General features: G+C 35.7%; 2 protein-coding genes across 10 annotated transcripts in view; both read right to left on the minus strand.

The window, feature by feature from the left end:
* The window catches only part of LOC5573115, a 174472-nt gene that overhangs the window by 119422 nt on the left and 37739 nt on the right, over window positions 1–17311 (minus strand). Inside the window, exon 1 of one of the 9 annotated variants that reach the window (XM_021847517.1) lies at window positions 5483–5537. The exons of 4 other annotated variants lie outside the window; for them this stretch is intronic. The gene's annotated coding sequence lies outside the window, so the exon portion shown is untranslated. Of the gene's footprint in view, window positions 1–5319; window positions 5538–17311 lie in introns of those variants that run through there. 4 more of the 9 variants (XM_021847528.1, XM_021847527.1, XM_021847514.1 and 1 more) reach the window with 4 other exon arrangements.
* LOC5573111 (zinc finger protein 624) overlaps window positions 7686–17311 on the minus strand; it is a 73222-nt gene continuing 63596 nt past the window's right edge. The window contains exons 6-7 of the mRNA XM_021847536.1: window positions 9285–9328; window positions 7686–8039 (exon numbers count right to left, since the gene is read on the minus strand). The gene's annotated coding sequence lies outside the window, so the exon portion shown is untranslated. The remainder of the gene's footprint in view (window positions 8040–9284; window positions 9329–17311) is intronic.

The following is a 17311-nucleotide window of genomic DNA, read 5'->3' on the forward strand; positions in this document are numbered from 1 at the left end:
TATTATAAACAAGATCACGAATGGTTCCAATTGCAGTTAATTTTTAAGTAAATATTGATTTTCCGAACGGGTAATAATTGATCAAATTTGAGAGCAATTTCCCGTTTTATTGAAGTAAAAGCTATGGTTTTAATGATTGATAACAAATCGACTCTCTTATTTATAAGTCATGGAACATTGTGGTTTTCCTTTTTTTTCTACGGAATGGCCGAGTGATAATTTTGCTTTGGGGAATTTAATGTATAAGATCAGTTCAGTGGTACAAAGCACACATTTTTTTTTTTTCAAATATAAAAAAGAACTTTTCTTTTGTGTTTGTTAATTTAGTTTACTCCCAACTGTTTTCATCAGTTCGAAATTCACGCGCAATATTAGTGCTGCCAATAATAGTTCAAATTATCTTCAAGCGTTTTCGCGCGTCGAAGCACCACACGAACTGCTTTCACGCTTGACCACACTTTTCATCCCTCTTCGCATCGCTTCAGTATGCCAGGTAAGCGCGATTTTCATACAACATGCATGGAGAGACCTTCAACGCGTACGCTCCTCTTTCACATCCTCGCTTTCTGTCTGTACTAAGTAATATAGTTTGAGATTTCATCAAACATGCCTTGTCGATTTTTTATATACCGCATTGACAAGTGATCCACAAGGAGCAAGTTTGTTTTACGTAAGCCATAGTGTTGCACAAAATATCTAGATACAGTGAAACCTCCATGAGTCGATATTGAAGGGACCATCGACTCATGGAAATATCGAGTAATGGAACAGCAATTCTTTGGATGATAGTGTTGCACACAATATTTCACAAAATTTTATTGAACTGGGGCTTGATATTGAATCGTAATCAAGAACTCTAGGAAGAGTTCCTGTTTTTAGAGGCGTTTTACAAACAGTTACTTAAGGTTTATCCGATCGAATTGCCCGGAACCCATAATGGCGTTGTTTTGGTTTTGTTTCACATTGGGCTGGATAGATTATTTTAGATAGGTGAGGTTGGGACGGAGAATATTGCTTTTGCCTTGAATTTCAAATTTCGATGGAAAATCCATCTGATTTTTTTTTCTAATTTAGATGTCAGTATTATCATTCTGTATTTCTGTTTATTTGCTGTCAAATCATCTAACAGTGAACAATCTGCTCTTCAAATCAGCAAAATGGAGTCACATAAAGCCAAGAGTACTCTGAAAATTATACAAGAGTGAATATTCAAACTGATGAAAGTTTAAATCAAAGCCTGAGCTTACATGATCAACTGATCATATTCCTCGACATCTTTTTATCTCGATTTATGAGGAAAATGTATACAGAAAACAAGACAAATAGAAATAGGGAATATATGATTGACGAATTATAATTATTCATGATTGTAATAAAAATGTTAAAAAATATAGATATTTAAAAGAGAGATTAGTGCTGAACAAGCAAAATATTATTCACCCCTGTTCTTGTTTATATTCAAATGCCATTTCGATCGAAAACAGTTTTTCATTTTCGCCAACAATACCAAGTAGGGATTCTTCCACCACATTTAATGATAAAAGATGTTCTGAAGTAGTTATCAACTGGAGAAAGCAATAAAATAATATAGAAAACAAAAATACTGATTACTGTGATGCATCAAAACCCGGACACCTAAGATGATACACATATTCAAATGCTTGCATACGATTGGTTAATCGTTATTTTATTATGTATTACTTTGGGATGATAGCTTTTAGGTTAGAACTTGATAATTTTCACCAAATTTACAATGAATTTAATGAAAATTGAGTTAATTCTGCATCATGTCGTGTCCATAAATCCGGACACATGAATCAAAATCTGGACATTCAAAAAATCGCAGTTGTTCTTAAAAAAAATAAAAACCATTAAACATACCTTGATATCACGATACAAAGATTCATGGATTTGTAAAAATAATGTTGTTCCTCTGTTGGATTATACAGAAACATCATAAAACGTAGGTTACTTGTGATATGTGCGTCGTTCCCCCAATAATTACACATAATTTACAAACATTTTCAGTTAATACTATTTAAAATCACATCGGTATAACATTCAACGAGTTTTCCAGGTTTTCGAACAATTATGATCCCGGTCAACCAGTCAGTGATTTTCGATAGCGATCGATATAGATTCGTTTTGAACCGTTAGCGATCGCCATCTTTGGTCAAAGATCTATGAAGAATTATGAAGACTGGTTGGTCGGGATGTTGTATTTCTTTTTGAACTTTGAAAAATTGTATGCTGACACACTGTTTCAGGATTCGAAACCACACATATAAGTATCCGGACAGTCTTTTTCTAGCACAGAATTACATGCATTTCATTAATTTCTTCGAAACAATTGACTTTACCGAGAACAAAATATAAACAAATCACTACAGAACATAAATCACATATGATAAGCACGTAACAAACGCGTGATGAATCGCCGAAACGCGATGGCGCATTGAGTAGAATTTCTTTGGTTATCGTTAATTTTGAAAGCAAACGCGTCCTAGCGGAACCGACTTTTGTTTTTGTCTTTGTTAATGATTTACAAGACTAACTTGATGTCGATTCATGTTACAATGGTCAGCAATAGTTAACATTAATAGTAGGAATAATATTCTCACACTAGGAAGGATATTTAACATTGAAATTATTGAATTTCACCAGAGTGTCCGGATATTGGTCCTGTCCGGATTTTGATTAATCACGGTAACAGTTTATCAATAAATCAGTTGTAATTATGATAAGTTACAAAAGTTAATTCATTTAATTAGAAAATTCCCTATTTGTGGATTTAATTTACTAGCAAACGTTCTGATCCGTGCTCCATTTACGCCAAGAACGAGCGCAGTCATATCATATTCCTCTAGCGTTCACTAGCGTTCTTGCGCGTCGAAGCAGCAAATAATATCAACAGAACTCTTTCAACCTCTTCACTTCTCCTTTAGTATATCAGGTAAGCGCGTTTTCCATATAGTTTGCATTGAGAGAGCTTTGACTCTTTTCTCTTCTCTCCTTTTATCCCTTCTCTACTCCTGCAATATGTCATCGCCCTAACGTGAAGAAAATCACCTTAGAATTATTGTATACACATATTAAATGTGTATACACATACACAAATATTTATTTTTTTTCCGGCCCTCTCACTAAACGAATGTAGTGTTGTTTTTCGGAATGAAATCGCCGCCGCGCGATGCGCCGCTTCTTCACAAGAGAACCAATACACGCGCGCGTCACATAGTGTTCATGATCCAGAGTCACGGTGTGTTTGGAACTGTTATTAACGACAAAAAGTGACCATCTATGATGTTTTTGAAAGATATCTCGCGTTCAGTATCATACAGGTGTATCTGCGGTGAATAGCAGTCGAAAACAGTCGCCTGTTTAAGTTAACTTAAGAGAATCTATGACAAGAAATCAATCATTGCGGTTTCACCCTTATGATACTGAACGCGAGATATGGTATCTCAGCAACCGCTCTATCAATTTGAAAATGTTTCATCGATGGAAATGGAAGTTATGGTGATTTGATCGCAGCATTTCGAATGAGCTGTCAAAGAATGAAAGTGAACCAACACCAAGTCGACAAGCATGTTATAGTTCATGCTGGCGGACTGATTTCGCTTCCGTTGCCGTTTCGCTATTATTGCCTTTGGGCCTTAACGATCAGGATCGTATTCAACATCGGAAGCTGTGATATTTAAGCATTTTCCCTGTGAATTTGAAAATATTTCTTTGGCGGCATCACTAGTTACAGTGCATATGCCACATGAAAAATTATAATAAATCTTCGAGCTGTTTAGTAGAATACCTATAAGTAGATGAAAAAACCGAATTTAGTACTATACCATTTAATTTCACTAGAGTTTGTATCCTTTGACAGATACGCGTATTTCGACCTCAACTGTAGACTCGACTCGACTCGACGAAAGATTGCTGTCAACTAAAATCGGATATTCAATATTTAACTTTTGTTGACATATTTTTTGAGGTGACATATGCATAAAAAATGAACCCCAAAATAAACCATGTGAATATGATGTTAAATACACAAACCACTGTAACTTGTGATTCCGTCGATAAAATATCTATACATTCTCAGAGACGATGTAACTGAATTTCCATTTCCCTCGATGAAACATGTTCAAATTCCCGAGAGGTGAGGATGCTGGGTTAGGGTCGATGTACCTAAAGTCTCGTGGCTAAGAGCAAATGAAATCGAAAAATAAAGCAAGCAGTATTATTTAAACACCATCTGAAAGCTTTTTATCTTTTGAAAACTACGAAAACTCATATTTTAGTATTTGTTCGCTTGTGTCACTATAGGAACACATGTGCCTACAATAGCACTATTTCTAATTTTCGTTTCTATAGTAGCACTAGCTTCACGGCGTAAGCAAAATACAAATCAAAACCTTATTTTTACAAAACTTGTTTGGATTAAAAGCTTTCGATTGATGTGAAAAAGTTCTTAATTCATCAACTATTTTGTTTAAAAAAAATAGTTTATCTAAGTAGCTACTTTAGGAACAATAGGTTCACTTTAGGTGCGAGGGATCGTAAATTTTAAATAAAACTATTTACCTCGATTGGGATTTTATTCCCTCTTTCAAAATTATTGGTTAAAATAAATAATAAATAATAATATTTACCTCGATCATCTTTTGAACAAAATCGAGCTATGTATGTATCAATGGTACTTACATAAATAGCTCCTATGAAGGTCAGGAGCAAAGATTTATAGCAAAACGGCCGTAAAAAACCACTAGTGCGACTATAGCGGACTATCTACTAAGGGAACACCGATCCTACCATATCTTTCGAATGGTGGGTGCAGAATATATTCATTTTTTTCGCTAATAACTATTCCAGACACACCGTGGCGAGTATGTTGTGTGCAGCCAGCGCGCAGACCTTCACGACACAGAGCACCGTCCGAAGAACCCACCGCTGGAGGCGACCGACCACTCATCAGAGCCGCGATGTAGAGTGCAAAGAGCGAATTGGTGGTATTTCGTATGAACGAGCGCAAAATTTATTCGGAAGGAATCAGATTAAAACACTGGAAAGACCCCGCGCGCAAAGCTGACAAAAAGAAGCACCAGCCAGGCAGTAGAGCCGCACAACGACAACGGCAGCAGCACCAATTCAAATCGTAGTAAATGGCGACGCTTGCATGGCTCACCCCCTAAGTTCATTACACAATCATTATTTGTGTGTTGTAATTGCATTTGTTTTGTTGTCACAGTCTGAACGCCACTCAAATTACAGTTATCCTACGACTAGATCAATGAGTAGCTTTCACGTTCGTCGATTACTCACAGCACTCATTCATAAGAAATTTCCGCCTTTTAATTATTGTTATTATCACTTCCTTACAAAAAACCGATTTAAACCCAAGCAATCCGATTACCGTTCAATTACAATGAAAAGCAAACACCAATCACAATAGGCGACGGTGACGCGAGACGACGGCGACGCTTACCGACGCTCCGCTTACTAGATTGCTTCGACTACGACGACGGTGAGAAACTGACTGAATCGGGAAAGCATTCCGTTCAAATTCGCAAGCAGTGAGCGCTCACAAGATGGACGCACCACGGCGACGGCTCTCTCGGCTCGTTGTGCTTGATGGTGGATACTCTCGCGCGAACGACGAGATCGTCCGTCACCGTCATCAAACACATTCGGTTTAATTTTATTTCTTTTCGCTTGCTTCTAGGTATACCTATGCCCCTGTTGAACCCGCACTTCCGCCCAGCCGTTGTTGCCCCATTGTAATCCATGGCCTGCTTTTCAGCCTTTCCGGAGAAAATAATTGTAAATTAAACTTTTCGAACCTCAAATTCTGGAGTAATCTATATCAGTCATATCAGTTGATGGATGATGTACCAAAACTATCAATATCACTTGCGAGTTATCAATGTCACTTTGATTGAACAGCAATGAGGCGACATCGCACTCTAGATCATAATCACCGCAGAATGAGTGATCACGTGACAATTATCCAAACTATTTTTACTAATTGCCATTTCATTTGCCTAATATAAAGCTAAACTTAACCCATCAGTGATATCCAGCACAGCATGATGTTGATATGATATAGAATGATCCGAAATGTATCGCGGCCTGTACAAATCAGCTTTGATAGTGACAGCGAGCGACTCTGCTCAATGTCATATTTGTTCAAGACACTGTTCCACATCAAGAAGGTGAAAATCTACTAAACGATATATCTAATTCAAAATACTTTGTCAATAATGAAGGTCACACGGCACACGGGTAAAAATGTGTTCAACGATAAAATGTGTAATCATACATATTTAACACATTTGAAATAAAAATATGAAACGAGTTCACCAATTGATTCTTCATCCTTGACTGAGAAGCCACAATTTACTTTCAGCTTCACTTCGACCACTGTTTCTCATCTTTGGTAGCTTTGATAGCCCTGTTGACAAACGTGGACTTAGACTAACTGAGAGGCGGGAAAATACTTAGACTCTGGAGACACGGGAAAATAACACTTTTGCTTTTTACGCAAATAATCGCTCTAATTACAAGACACAAAAATAATGTGACCAGATGCGTCCCGGAAAAAATCCGGGACGCTTGTCAGATCTCATCCTCATTGAAGCGCTGACTCTATTTGATGTGCAATTTACATTCATATTCAATCTAAGACATGTACTATATACTCAGTTAATTGAATTAAAAAGTATTGACACTATACTGTCAACTTAAAAATTCTTCTGTCCCGGATAATCCGGGACGTCTGGTCACCTTACACAAAAAGCATGAATGTTTGGGCTTTCACAAAGCACTGCCCAGCAAAACGCGCGAAATAAAAAAAAAACTTCTACTCCGCCGTTTAGAAAAACAAGCCGACTCACTAGTGCTTCACAAAGCACTGCCCGGCAAAACGCGCACAGATCGAAAGAAAGAGAAAAACGAGGCACGAAACTCGTTTGCTTGGGCCATGTTGTAATTTCCTGGAGATATTGTCAGTCGTTTAGACGCATTGTACTACGGAGTGTGGGTTCGATACCCGCCCCAGTCGGAGAAAACTTTTCGTCAATCGAAAAATTCTTTACTGGTCCACTGGTCGTTCCATGTGTCCGTTGTCTAATGTTAGTTATGTTCAGTCTGTGCAGCCTATGGCTGAAGACGGTGTAAATTGTCTTTAAGCATCCCTTGAGAAAGAACTGGATAATTTCTGAACGAATTCCTGGAATTATTACGATTTCTATAAGAAACCTCTGGAGAAACCGCTACAAGACTTCTTGAAGGATTTCGCTAAGAAGAATCCTGAAGAATGCAATAGTGTAAATAGTAGCGAAGAATATCTGGAGCTTCTAGAAAGATTAATTTTCATGGAGAAAAAGGAAAATTATCTTTAGACCAGCCCAGAGAGACCATTTTAGTGGAAAAGTCTAAGCTTTCGTGTGGTGGGTTTTTAAGGGGCACTAGTTTTATTTTTGATGAGATTTTTATAAAAAAGATATCTAGGCTTGGGATCAATATCACAAGAATTATACAAACTAACGATTTGTCAGGAAAAACTTTTATCTTTGTTCTCGTTTATTTCAGACGGTTTTTTTTTATTTAAGTTTGAGTAATAAATCAAATTATTAAGTTTCAGATTATATGTGGTTGTTCTGTTCTGTAGAAGGTTATGAAATTTTAAATTATAGGTTAGGTTTTTTTTTGTTCGACATATCGATAATTTCATGAAAACGTACAAAATTTAATCACTAACATCTTTTTTTGAATGTAATCGTGAAACTGTATTTAGTACTGCATTATAGCATTGTTAATAAATCTGACAATATTCATTGATTATAAATCTTCAAAATCCTATCAGATTGATGCTAATAAACCATTATTTGTTTGATAGAATAGTACTATGAATGTAGTTGCAAAGAAAAGAGGAATGATGCCGAAGTAGTGAATTACCTCAAATTGACGTATCTTTCAAAATCATTTGAATAGGTGTCAGGATCTTCCTCTCATAGTTCGTGTATCCAAATTTACCCATATATGTAGCGAGTTCTGTTTGATCTTTCGACCTTGACGCTTGCTCCTACGGGGGCGAGCGACGAAGGCAGGATCAAACATGTCGCGCGTTGGTCTAGTAAGTGAAAAAGTGGCGTGATCGGTTAGTTCTTTTTGATCCTTTGACCTTGACGCTTGCTGCTGGGCAGTGCGTCAAGAAAGCCAAGTTTTTTTTTTTTCCTTTTTGGGTCGCGCGCCTTTTTTTTTTTTTCTTTTCTGAGTGCTTTTATATAGCTGAGCAAACGAGTGAGGCTGAGAGTGGATTGTGGCTGTACAGTGAAGGATAACGGATCAATTGGTGAGCTCGTTTCATGCTACTATTTCTAATCTATAAAATATGTATGACTGCACATTTAATCGTTACAATTGTGGGACGTAAATATGAATTTTCAACAAACTATGAATTGTTCGTCACTGTGAGTGTCGACACAAACTCTGATTCATAAATTATTTATGTTTCACATTTTTTTTTATTGTCAGAACACCCCTTTTTACCTTTATTTTTGTAATTAAAAAAAAAACTTTGAATGGTTCGACACTACAAGTGTAGACTTGCGAAAAGTTCACTTTATTCAACAAACTTTGGATGGTTCGCCACTGTAAGTGTCGGCATAAGAATAAGAGTGTTCTATGATGTTCCAACCAATCAAGTTTTTTGTTTCTTTTCAAATAAGTAAAATATAATAGCACATGCTTTCGTCCTGACAGCTGTAGGAATGTTACATTTAGGTATTTGTTCAACAAACTTTGAATGGTTCGTCACCTCAAGTGTCGGCATAATTTTCCACTACATAGAAATTGTCAAATGAAAATATTATATTTACAAAAAAGCATGTATATATCTCACAAATCATTATTCATCATGGTCTAATCGCTTATCAAAGTGAATCCTGTGACCCAACGATCCTTCCCATTAACAAACATCCCTCCCAGTAACCTTTGTGGAGATGCAGAGGCAAACACGGTCTCCAAATAGCAAAGGTTACACACTAACATTCCTTCCCCCAATCCCACCTGACTGCAAGGACGTGGCCGGCGCCGTTATTGACCCTGTATAAATAGAGGCACTGAATTATGCACATTGAAGAAGATTAGGGCCAATCCCAGCCAAACTTCTAGTTGATTCTTTGTGCATTTTCACTGACTTCGGTCAATCACGGAATAGCAACCATTGATATATGTAGTCAGTCTAAGCTAAGCTAAGCTAAGCTAAGCCAAATTTACCCATATATGTAGCCATATATGTAAGCATCAATACACGCTCAGTTTTGCTTACCTGGAACAAAAAGAAATAGAATTATTAATAAAATAAATAGGGTAAGTGTTCCCTTAGTTGTGGGTGTTCCTATAGTTGCGGTAGTGCCGTTTTCACTGATTTTATTATATTAGCCACAGAACCAACACTGTCAATCGACGTATTGGCTTGTTGATACACGGAATAGTTGAAAAGAGCGTTCAAATTGCTTCAAAACTGATGGAATAGCACTAAAATTGCTAAAACTTTTCTTACTTGCACCAATAGTTGTGGTAAAGTGTTCCTATAGTGGAGGATCTCATTAGAAAACAACAGATACCGCAACTATAGGAACACAAATTAAAAATATACCGCAACTAAAGGAACAGTGTACTAATAGTGGAGGTATTATTTTTCACTGACATGCCGTGGATTACTGCGATGAAATCATTTTTCTCATTATGTCAATGGTCGTTACTTCCCGTTACAACATTAACATGTACATTAATTGCGCTTCTTGAATTTATACGATTAAATGAAGTTCAAACGTGCTTAGTACCTCCACTATTGGTACATCTACCCTACATAGATATGATAAGTGCCATGATAATATACAAAATAATAAAAAAAATATATTATATAAATAATATATAAAAAAGTTTAAAGTAAAAGGAAAATAAAACAACATGGTTTTTTGATCACATATATGGTCGGCGTTAAGTCAGAGTGGACCAAGTGACATTTTTCATATTTTGAGAAAAACGGGCTCAAAGTCTAACGCTTTGTATTTTTTTATCCCAGTAAAATTTTGGTTTAATATTTCTACCCATCCTTGTGTTACTTTCAAACAATATAATGTGAAGTGATAAACATGAAAAATCACAATCCGAAACTCTGATAGAACGGTTTTTTGATGGACTATGTGCACTTGGTCCACTCTGACTGGACAATTTCAAGAAAAAGAACAATCATTTAATGCTTGCGTGGTCAAACTGGGTGCATATCTTTAAGGTGAACATATTATCAAGACCCTTCGACATCAGTATCGTAAATTCTTCAATAATCCCTATCTTCAATCTCAAAATCAGTGGCATTACGATACCTTGGAAATTAGGGTTTTAAAGGGTCAGGGCGTTGAAGACCAGAAATATTCAAATATGCGTTCAGTCAGAGTGGACCAAGTGAAAATCTTGAGTACCGACCAAAATATACTGGTCCAATAAGCGGGTTCTAGGACAGTCCATACATACACCATAGAATTACTATAAACTTCTATCGAACTCTGAAATCGACTCAAAAAATGCAATAATCAATCAGTTTGTTGCTTTTTGACACTTGGTCCACTCTGTCTGCACAGAAATTGTTGCAATTTCTGATCACCTACTCAAATACGGTAAATGGCCAGATATCAAAATAAGATCCACCGAATTATGACATGTTTATGAGTTTCTATTGATGGATGGGAAGAAGAATCATTCCATGTTGATAAATCTGGAAAATAACTTGAAATGTCTTGCATTTTCTAGACTTTCTCAGCGCAACTTTAATGGTTCCATATATTTGTAATGCCATGAACTCAATATGTTCTTATGTTTTTTTATGGTTTTCATCTGCGTTGTGCATTTTGAAGTGAACGGGCCGTTCTTGAGCAGGTGCAGAATCTTGCACAAGAGTTCAATGCTTGCTAGGTTCTCGTGCAAAATTAGAACGCGTTCAGTTCACTTTTGGCTCGCGTTCAGTTCAAAATGCATCACTTGTATCTGACAATACTTTTCCAAATCATCGAAAAGTACATTTGTATAAGAAAAATGTTACAAAAATGATTGATTTGTGCTTGCAAACTACATGTATGTCCCTTATGTTTAAACAGACTCATGTAGTAAAAACAGTGATTTTATTCACCAATTCCATCTGAAGAGAAGCGAGTTACGCGAGGGAAACCACGAAACAAGCCTTCATTTCATAATTCTGTGAATTCATGCCTATGTGCTTGATGCTGGACGAAAAAAAGTACACGTCCCTGGTTGATGAGGGCAGAAAAAACGCTGCAGCTCAACTTCATCAACAATTCCGATTCGCCCTTTACAACGTCCATCGTGGCTGCCAAAACTCGGCGGCACAGTTTGCTGTTACCTTTTTTTAATTCATTTCGCTTTTGTGTTAGTCCGAGGAAAATATGGCAAAATTATTTATTTCGTTATACATGTTTTTCTGTCGATTCATTTACCACTACTTCATCCGCTACCGAACTAGCGCCACTCTGAAATTCTATCACAATCTGCGTTTTGTGAGGTGGTAAAAATACGACGTGGTCACAGATTTTTTTTGTTGAGACATTGCTGATATCACCCCAAGTTTGACCATCACAAAATTGCACACTTTCCAACTCCAAACTTGGGGTGATATCAGCAATGTCTCAACCAAAATCCGTAATTTTATAATTATAGGTCGATATCTAAATATAGAATATGAGAAAAAATTTCAACGGAAGGATTTTTTTTATAAGAGTGCTCTTCAGAATATTTCTCAATCCAAATTCCCTAAAAGCCATATTTGTTTTTCCTCTTCTTCCTTTGGTTTTATCCAAGGAAAATAAATTTCTGTAAATACTTCCAAAACTCAGTTTACAATATTCTTCATAAACCAGAAACTAATAAATGTAATGTTTGAGGTAATACTAAAAAAGAAATAAAAAAATATAAAAATAGAGATAAATTGCACAGATCAAGCTCGAATTCGAATAGCCGAACAATTAAAAAACAATTGTGGCAGGTTCCGCCAACTTTCGACCTTTTCTTGTGCAGCTGATTTGGCCTTCAGAAAACATCCAGCTGCTTGTACTAAACAGTTACCACCGCGCATACGTTGCAAGAGGTGAAAAATCGCAATCGCCCATCATCCGGTCTGATAAACCCTGCCATCATGACACGGTTCCGGGAGAGCGGTATTCGGGTCAGGTCGGGGTATTGAGCGGCAGACACAGAGTGCGAATCATGAGCCAGCGTGATGGATCGACGATCTTAGCCGCAGCAACCAAGCATCCAAGACTTGGTATGACCGGTAGAGGAAAAAAGCATTGCTGCACCTTTTCTTCTTCCAGCTCTTACACATAGGGAAAGAGTTCAACTTCGACGCAGTTGGAGGATTTCTCCAGGTCTTGCACCTACCTGTATGTGGGTACCTACAGCTTCGCCTTCAACTTTAGCGAACAGTAATTTATTTTATTTGCCAGTCGCGAGTGAGTTTATTTTCTTTTTCACCTTTTTGCCTTACCAATAACGGCATCCAATAGCTGCTGCCCAGTGTTTTTTTATATTGAATCTGATCATATAATACATTGGCACTGCTATTGAGTCTGTTTCGAGCAAGCTGAACAGTTTTGCAGCAATTTTAATAGATTTTTTCAGTCGTGTGAACCTAAGTGTCGTAAAACCGTTTCCTAGAAATGATTAAAACACTAAGAACCGTGAGGAACTATATTTGTAAAATTCTGTTATTCTTTTCTGCAACCAATTATATTGCTAAGATTTTATTTCATTCTTTTCAGAGTCTTGATCACTATTTTATTACAAGTTTATAAAAAAATCTCTATTTCTATAGATGGCCTCTGAAGTCTCTTTCTAACCAAAATAGTCACTAGTCATTTGTGTTAGATCTCTGTTTGCTGTGAATTCTTGTGAAACTTTCTACAAACTCCGGAGAAATCTTCAGAGACTCGGAATATATCCCTCTAGAGGCATTCTTGATTGAAATCTTGAAGAAAACCTTGACGACAATTTTCGAAGACATTTTGAGAACTCCCTGTAGATATCTCTGAAGAAATTACTGGTTGAATTCTTGGAAATTGCCACAAACGGAATTCGTTGAAAAAATACTAGGAAAATCGGGTTGTGACACTTTTCCCCGAACGCCAGTACTCCGAATGTCATTTTCGATAATACCTCATTCACCTGAAAAGTTTTTGGTGTTCATAATTGTCATAACTTCATTCATTTCAGCGTGGAGAACAAACCATCTAATGTTCAAATTTTGTATTCTATTGGTGATTCTTCCAAGTTTTTCAACATTTTTGACAATATGTGTTAAGTCGAGAATGATGTGTTTGGGGAAATAACATTCGGGGAAACGTCATTCGGGGAAAAGTAGCATAATCGGAAAATCGACGGAGAATCACTGGACAACGATTCGAACAGAAATTTCAGCAGAAAATAAGTTTTTCCTCTCTTTTTGTTGGTTTCAGACGTATGATGGCTCTAGAGAAAGTGTTTGTAATTGTGTGTTGCATCATCTTAGGAAACTTAAACTTGGAGTGAACCCAAAAAAAATCGTTTTTTTATGTCCCTTTTTTCAATTTCAGTTTAACGAGAATGAGATCTTCAGCAGAGTTGTAGAAAAAGTGATGATAAAAATGTGTATTTTGTGCTGAATGTGAATGTGCTGAACATTTCCAAACTATAATAGGATCCTAAAATTGTTCATAAAATTGTGTTTTAATAAATAATACTATTGCAATAAAATAGAGCGTGCTCTTGCTTTTAATTTGGGCAACATTCCCGCACAAATAAGGGCTATTATATATATCATACTTAAAAATTAATTTGAAAATGGTTTAAATTGGAACTTTAACACTTTTAATTATGTATGGCGTCGCAGGGGATCATTTTCTAACACTGGGGTTGTTCCTATCTGTCATTTTGGAAGGGACACGGAAAACAAAGTACACTCAAAATTTGAAAAATATGTTTACTTGGACTTAAAAAAATGTTTTCTTTGACAAACAAAAACGTTGAAAAATAGGGTAAACATATGTTTCTGGCCCAAACTTAACCGTTTGATTCTAAAATTGGGACATGGCTATTATTGTCGTTTAGAAGTTATAAACAAATTTAAGTGATAGATTATGAAATATGAAGATGCCAAAAATTCATCGAGTTGGTTCACTATTTTTTCTAAAAGTCCCAATTGCGTGACATAATTTGTGTAATTATCATTATTTTAATTTTACAAATTAAGTTCGTTACCGTCCTTAAATTGTATAGTCAGACTTAATTTTCTGATTCAAAATTTCTGTCAACATTATGTCCTGTGTCACAAAATAATTATCTCCTAAAAACCTGATCCATTTCAAACGTGAAGACAATAACTCATCGAGTGGGATCGATGTTTTTTTTTCTTTGAGCAGCCATTCATAGGGCAAATTTTCCAGCAAATACTACAAGAAATTCATTTTTGAAGTTGAGAAACAGGGTGTCCATTAAAAATTTGTTTTCCAATTCCCGGATTTTTCCCGGATGCCTAAAAATGCAAAATAGTTTCCTGACATTTTGTAGAAAACCCTGTGCAGTTTCATAGCATTAGAACATCATTCTTAAATATTATTCATATAGATTGCCAAATTTTGGAAAATATAAGCAATTTTTATTGCAGTAGTATAAGTTTTGGATTAGTAGAGGATTCAGAAAGTTTTTGTATTTAGAACTAACTTTCAAGAAGGTTATGTGAGTTCTCCTGCTACTTGTTCTTGGATGTTGTATATCGGGTAATGAAGGATTATTCACACATTTAACAAATTTGAGAAATTTGATTTAAATTTATTTCATGGACTTATTTTGATATTTTTAAATATTCTGGGTTTGAAATGGTTTGAATTATGAAAGAGTTTTGGACAAACATTTATATCTTTATTAAAAAATCTAAGAGATCAACACTGAAAATCTGTTAAGTAATCTTGTGATTTGCCAGAACTGAAACTTTGCTCAAGTTACCTTTAGAACAGGTCTTCAATCTTTTAGATATGTAATTTTCTGTCAAATAATCGCTTATAACCTTTGGAACCGTTGAATGTCATATTTGGCGTGGTTGAGACAGACTTTCAGGATATCTATTTTCAATCAAGTAGGCGAAACTACGAAGGGTGTTGTGCACCCTCTACTAGATAGAAAATTCGGAGAGATTTTGGAATTACATATATTAACCCCTCTACCGGCAGCTTTATTTTTTACCGCTAAAAAAATATTCAAATCGCGATAACTTTTTTGTTTCTTGATGTTTTTGCACCATTTTTAAACAAGTTCTCCAAAAAACTCTTCTCGTTTTCGAATATGTGTCGATATTGATAATTGGTCATCTAGATCCGGAGATATTGCAAAATTCCTTGGGGGCCGACGCGTAGCCATAACCCACGTAAATATCTCAGGCTACAGAATGTTTATCATATTCGGATATTCACTCCTCGAAATGATACATTAATGCGAGTATGTTGTGAAAAAATGAAGCAACTTTGTGCAGCCGTCTTTGAGTAATGAGCATTTATGTTTCTGGTACCACCCTGGACAAATAAAGATCTTGAAAACCCTAAAAAACCTCATATCGTAATTTTCAGATTTCTCCAAGAATACTGAATCGATTTGTATGACTTTTTCAAAGTAGTTCCTTATTACCTGGTATTGTATAGTACATATTTTATTTTTTTGATAAACTGACTAAAACTAAAATGGCCGCCAAAGACATTTTATATGGAAAATGTCGGTCCCCCAAGGAACATCGGAATATGTTCAAAACCAGATCACCAATGATTAATATCGATACGGCTTCTTAAACAAGAAGAGTTTTTTCAAATCTTGTGAAAAAAAATGGTGCAAAAATATCAAGAAACAAAAAAGTTATCGCGATTTGAATATTTTTTGGTGGTAAAAAATGAAGCTGCCGGTAGAGGGGTTAAAAACAAATTCTGCTCTGTGTGTTTGAATTAAGATCATAGTTCCACATAGACCTGTGCGCCGAAATATTTTTGGTCGGCGGCGGCGTCAGAGCATTTTTATACCGGCGGCGGCGGCGTCATCGGCGTCACGCCGTTGACTATTTACGGCGGCGGCGGCGGCGGCGTACATCGGCGTGGACAAAAATTGAACATTAAAAAAAAATCGAACATATAACTTATGAAACCGTATGCGTAAATGCAATCGAAACCGAACTTGAAATTCCATTTCCCATAGCTGTCTTACAATCTTATGATTGAAATAGAGTGTAGGAATACTTTTAGTCATTTTGGTAAAAATTCAAAGTTTGGAAGTTTATATAAAAACTCCTAGTTTCAGCACTAGTAAAACTATCATATAATATATTATATCCCCGTTGTGGCTACTAAGATATATTATCTGACCTGATTATTCGAACTTTTTATTTAGGAAAATTGAAGAAAAGTAATTAAATTTTGTGCAAAATTTTGTTTGTATTTTGGTAGAAGTTTACTGGACTTTTCGCGTTACTTTTTGAATTAACTTATCTGATATCCATATCTATAGAATCGTTCATAATATTCCACAATAAATAATCACAGCTTTAGATGTTGTCGATTTTTTATTTTCTCGGAACAGAAAAAATGTACAAATTTCTATCATAGTTTAGATTACTCGAGCAAAGTTCAACATCATGAAGAAAGCATGTTAAAAACATGTCTTGTTTTCAGCAGTAAGATGATATCTTTGTTTGGTATCAATTTATTATTATATTAAGTTCGACATCATATTTTGTTCTTCTACCATTTTTTTTATTATTGTAACAATTTTCCATAACTATAACTCAAAATTGCTACATACTAATATAGAATAAAGTCTTTATTTTGATGACTTCATTTCAATGCCAGTCAAAAATATGTGTAACCTCAATGAGTTCTCAATGTCCTTAATGCGGAAAAAGTTTTCAAATTTTTAAATTGCTTTCACTGAGAGCTGTTAAATGTCGAAATTTCGGAAACATTGAAGTGCTTATAGCGTTTTTGTAAGCCAATATATGGCCAACTGCAAGTAGTTCAGTAGTTCAGTAGTTCGCATTATTCAATTGTCAGAGTCACGTGATGTTCATGACATTTAACATCACTGTCACTTATGGCAAAAATCGTTTTTAATTTGATTTCTTAGGAACAGGTTTCTGCTTTCAGTTTTGATATTTCAACTGTTAAAATGATCAAAATGATAAGAACCTGAGTAATCAAAATCTGCGGCATCACAGTATCAACATTAGTTT

The sequence above is a fragment of the Aedes aegypti genome, chromosome 2 (genome assembly GCF_002204515.2).
Source record: "Aedes aegypti strain LVP_AGWG chromosome 2, AaegL5.0 Primary Assembly, whole genome shotgun sequence".
NCBI classification, from domain to species: Eukaryota; Metazoa; Arthropoda; class Insecta; order Diptera; family Culicidae; genus Aedes; species Aedes aegypti.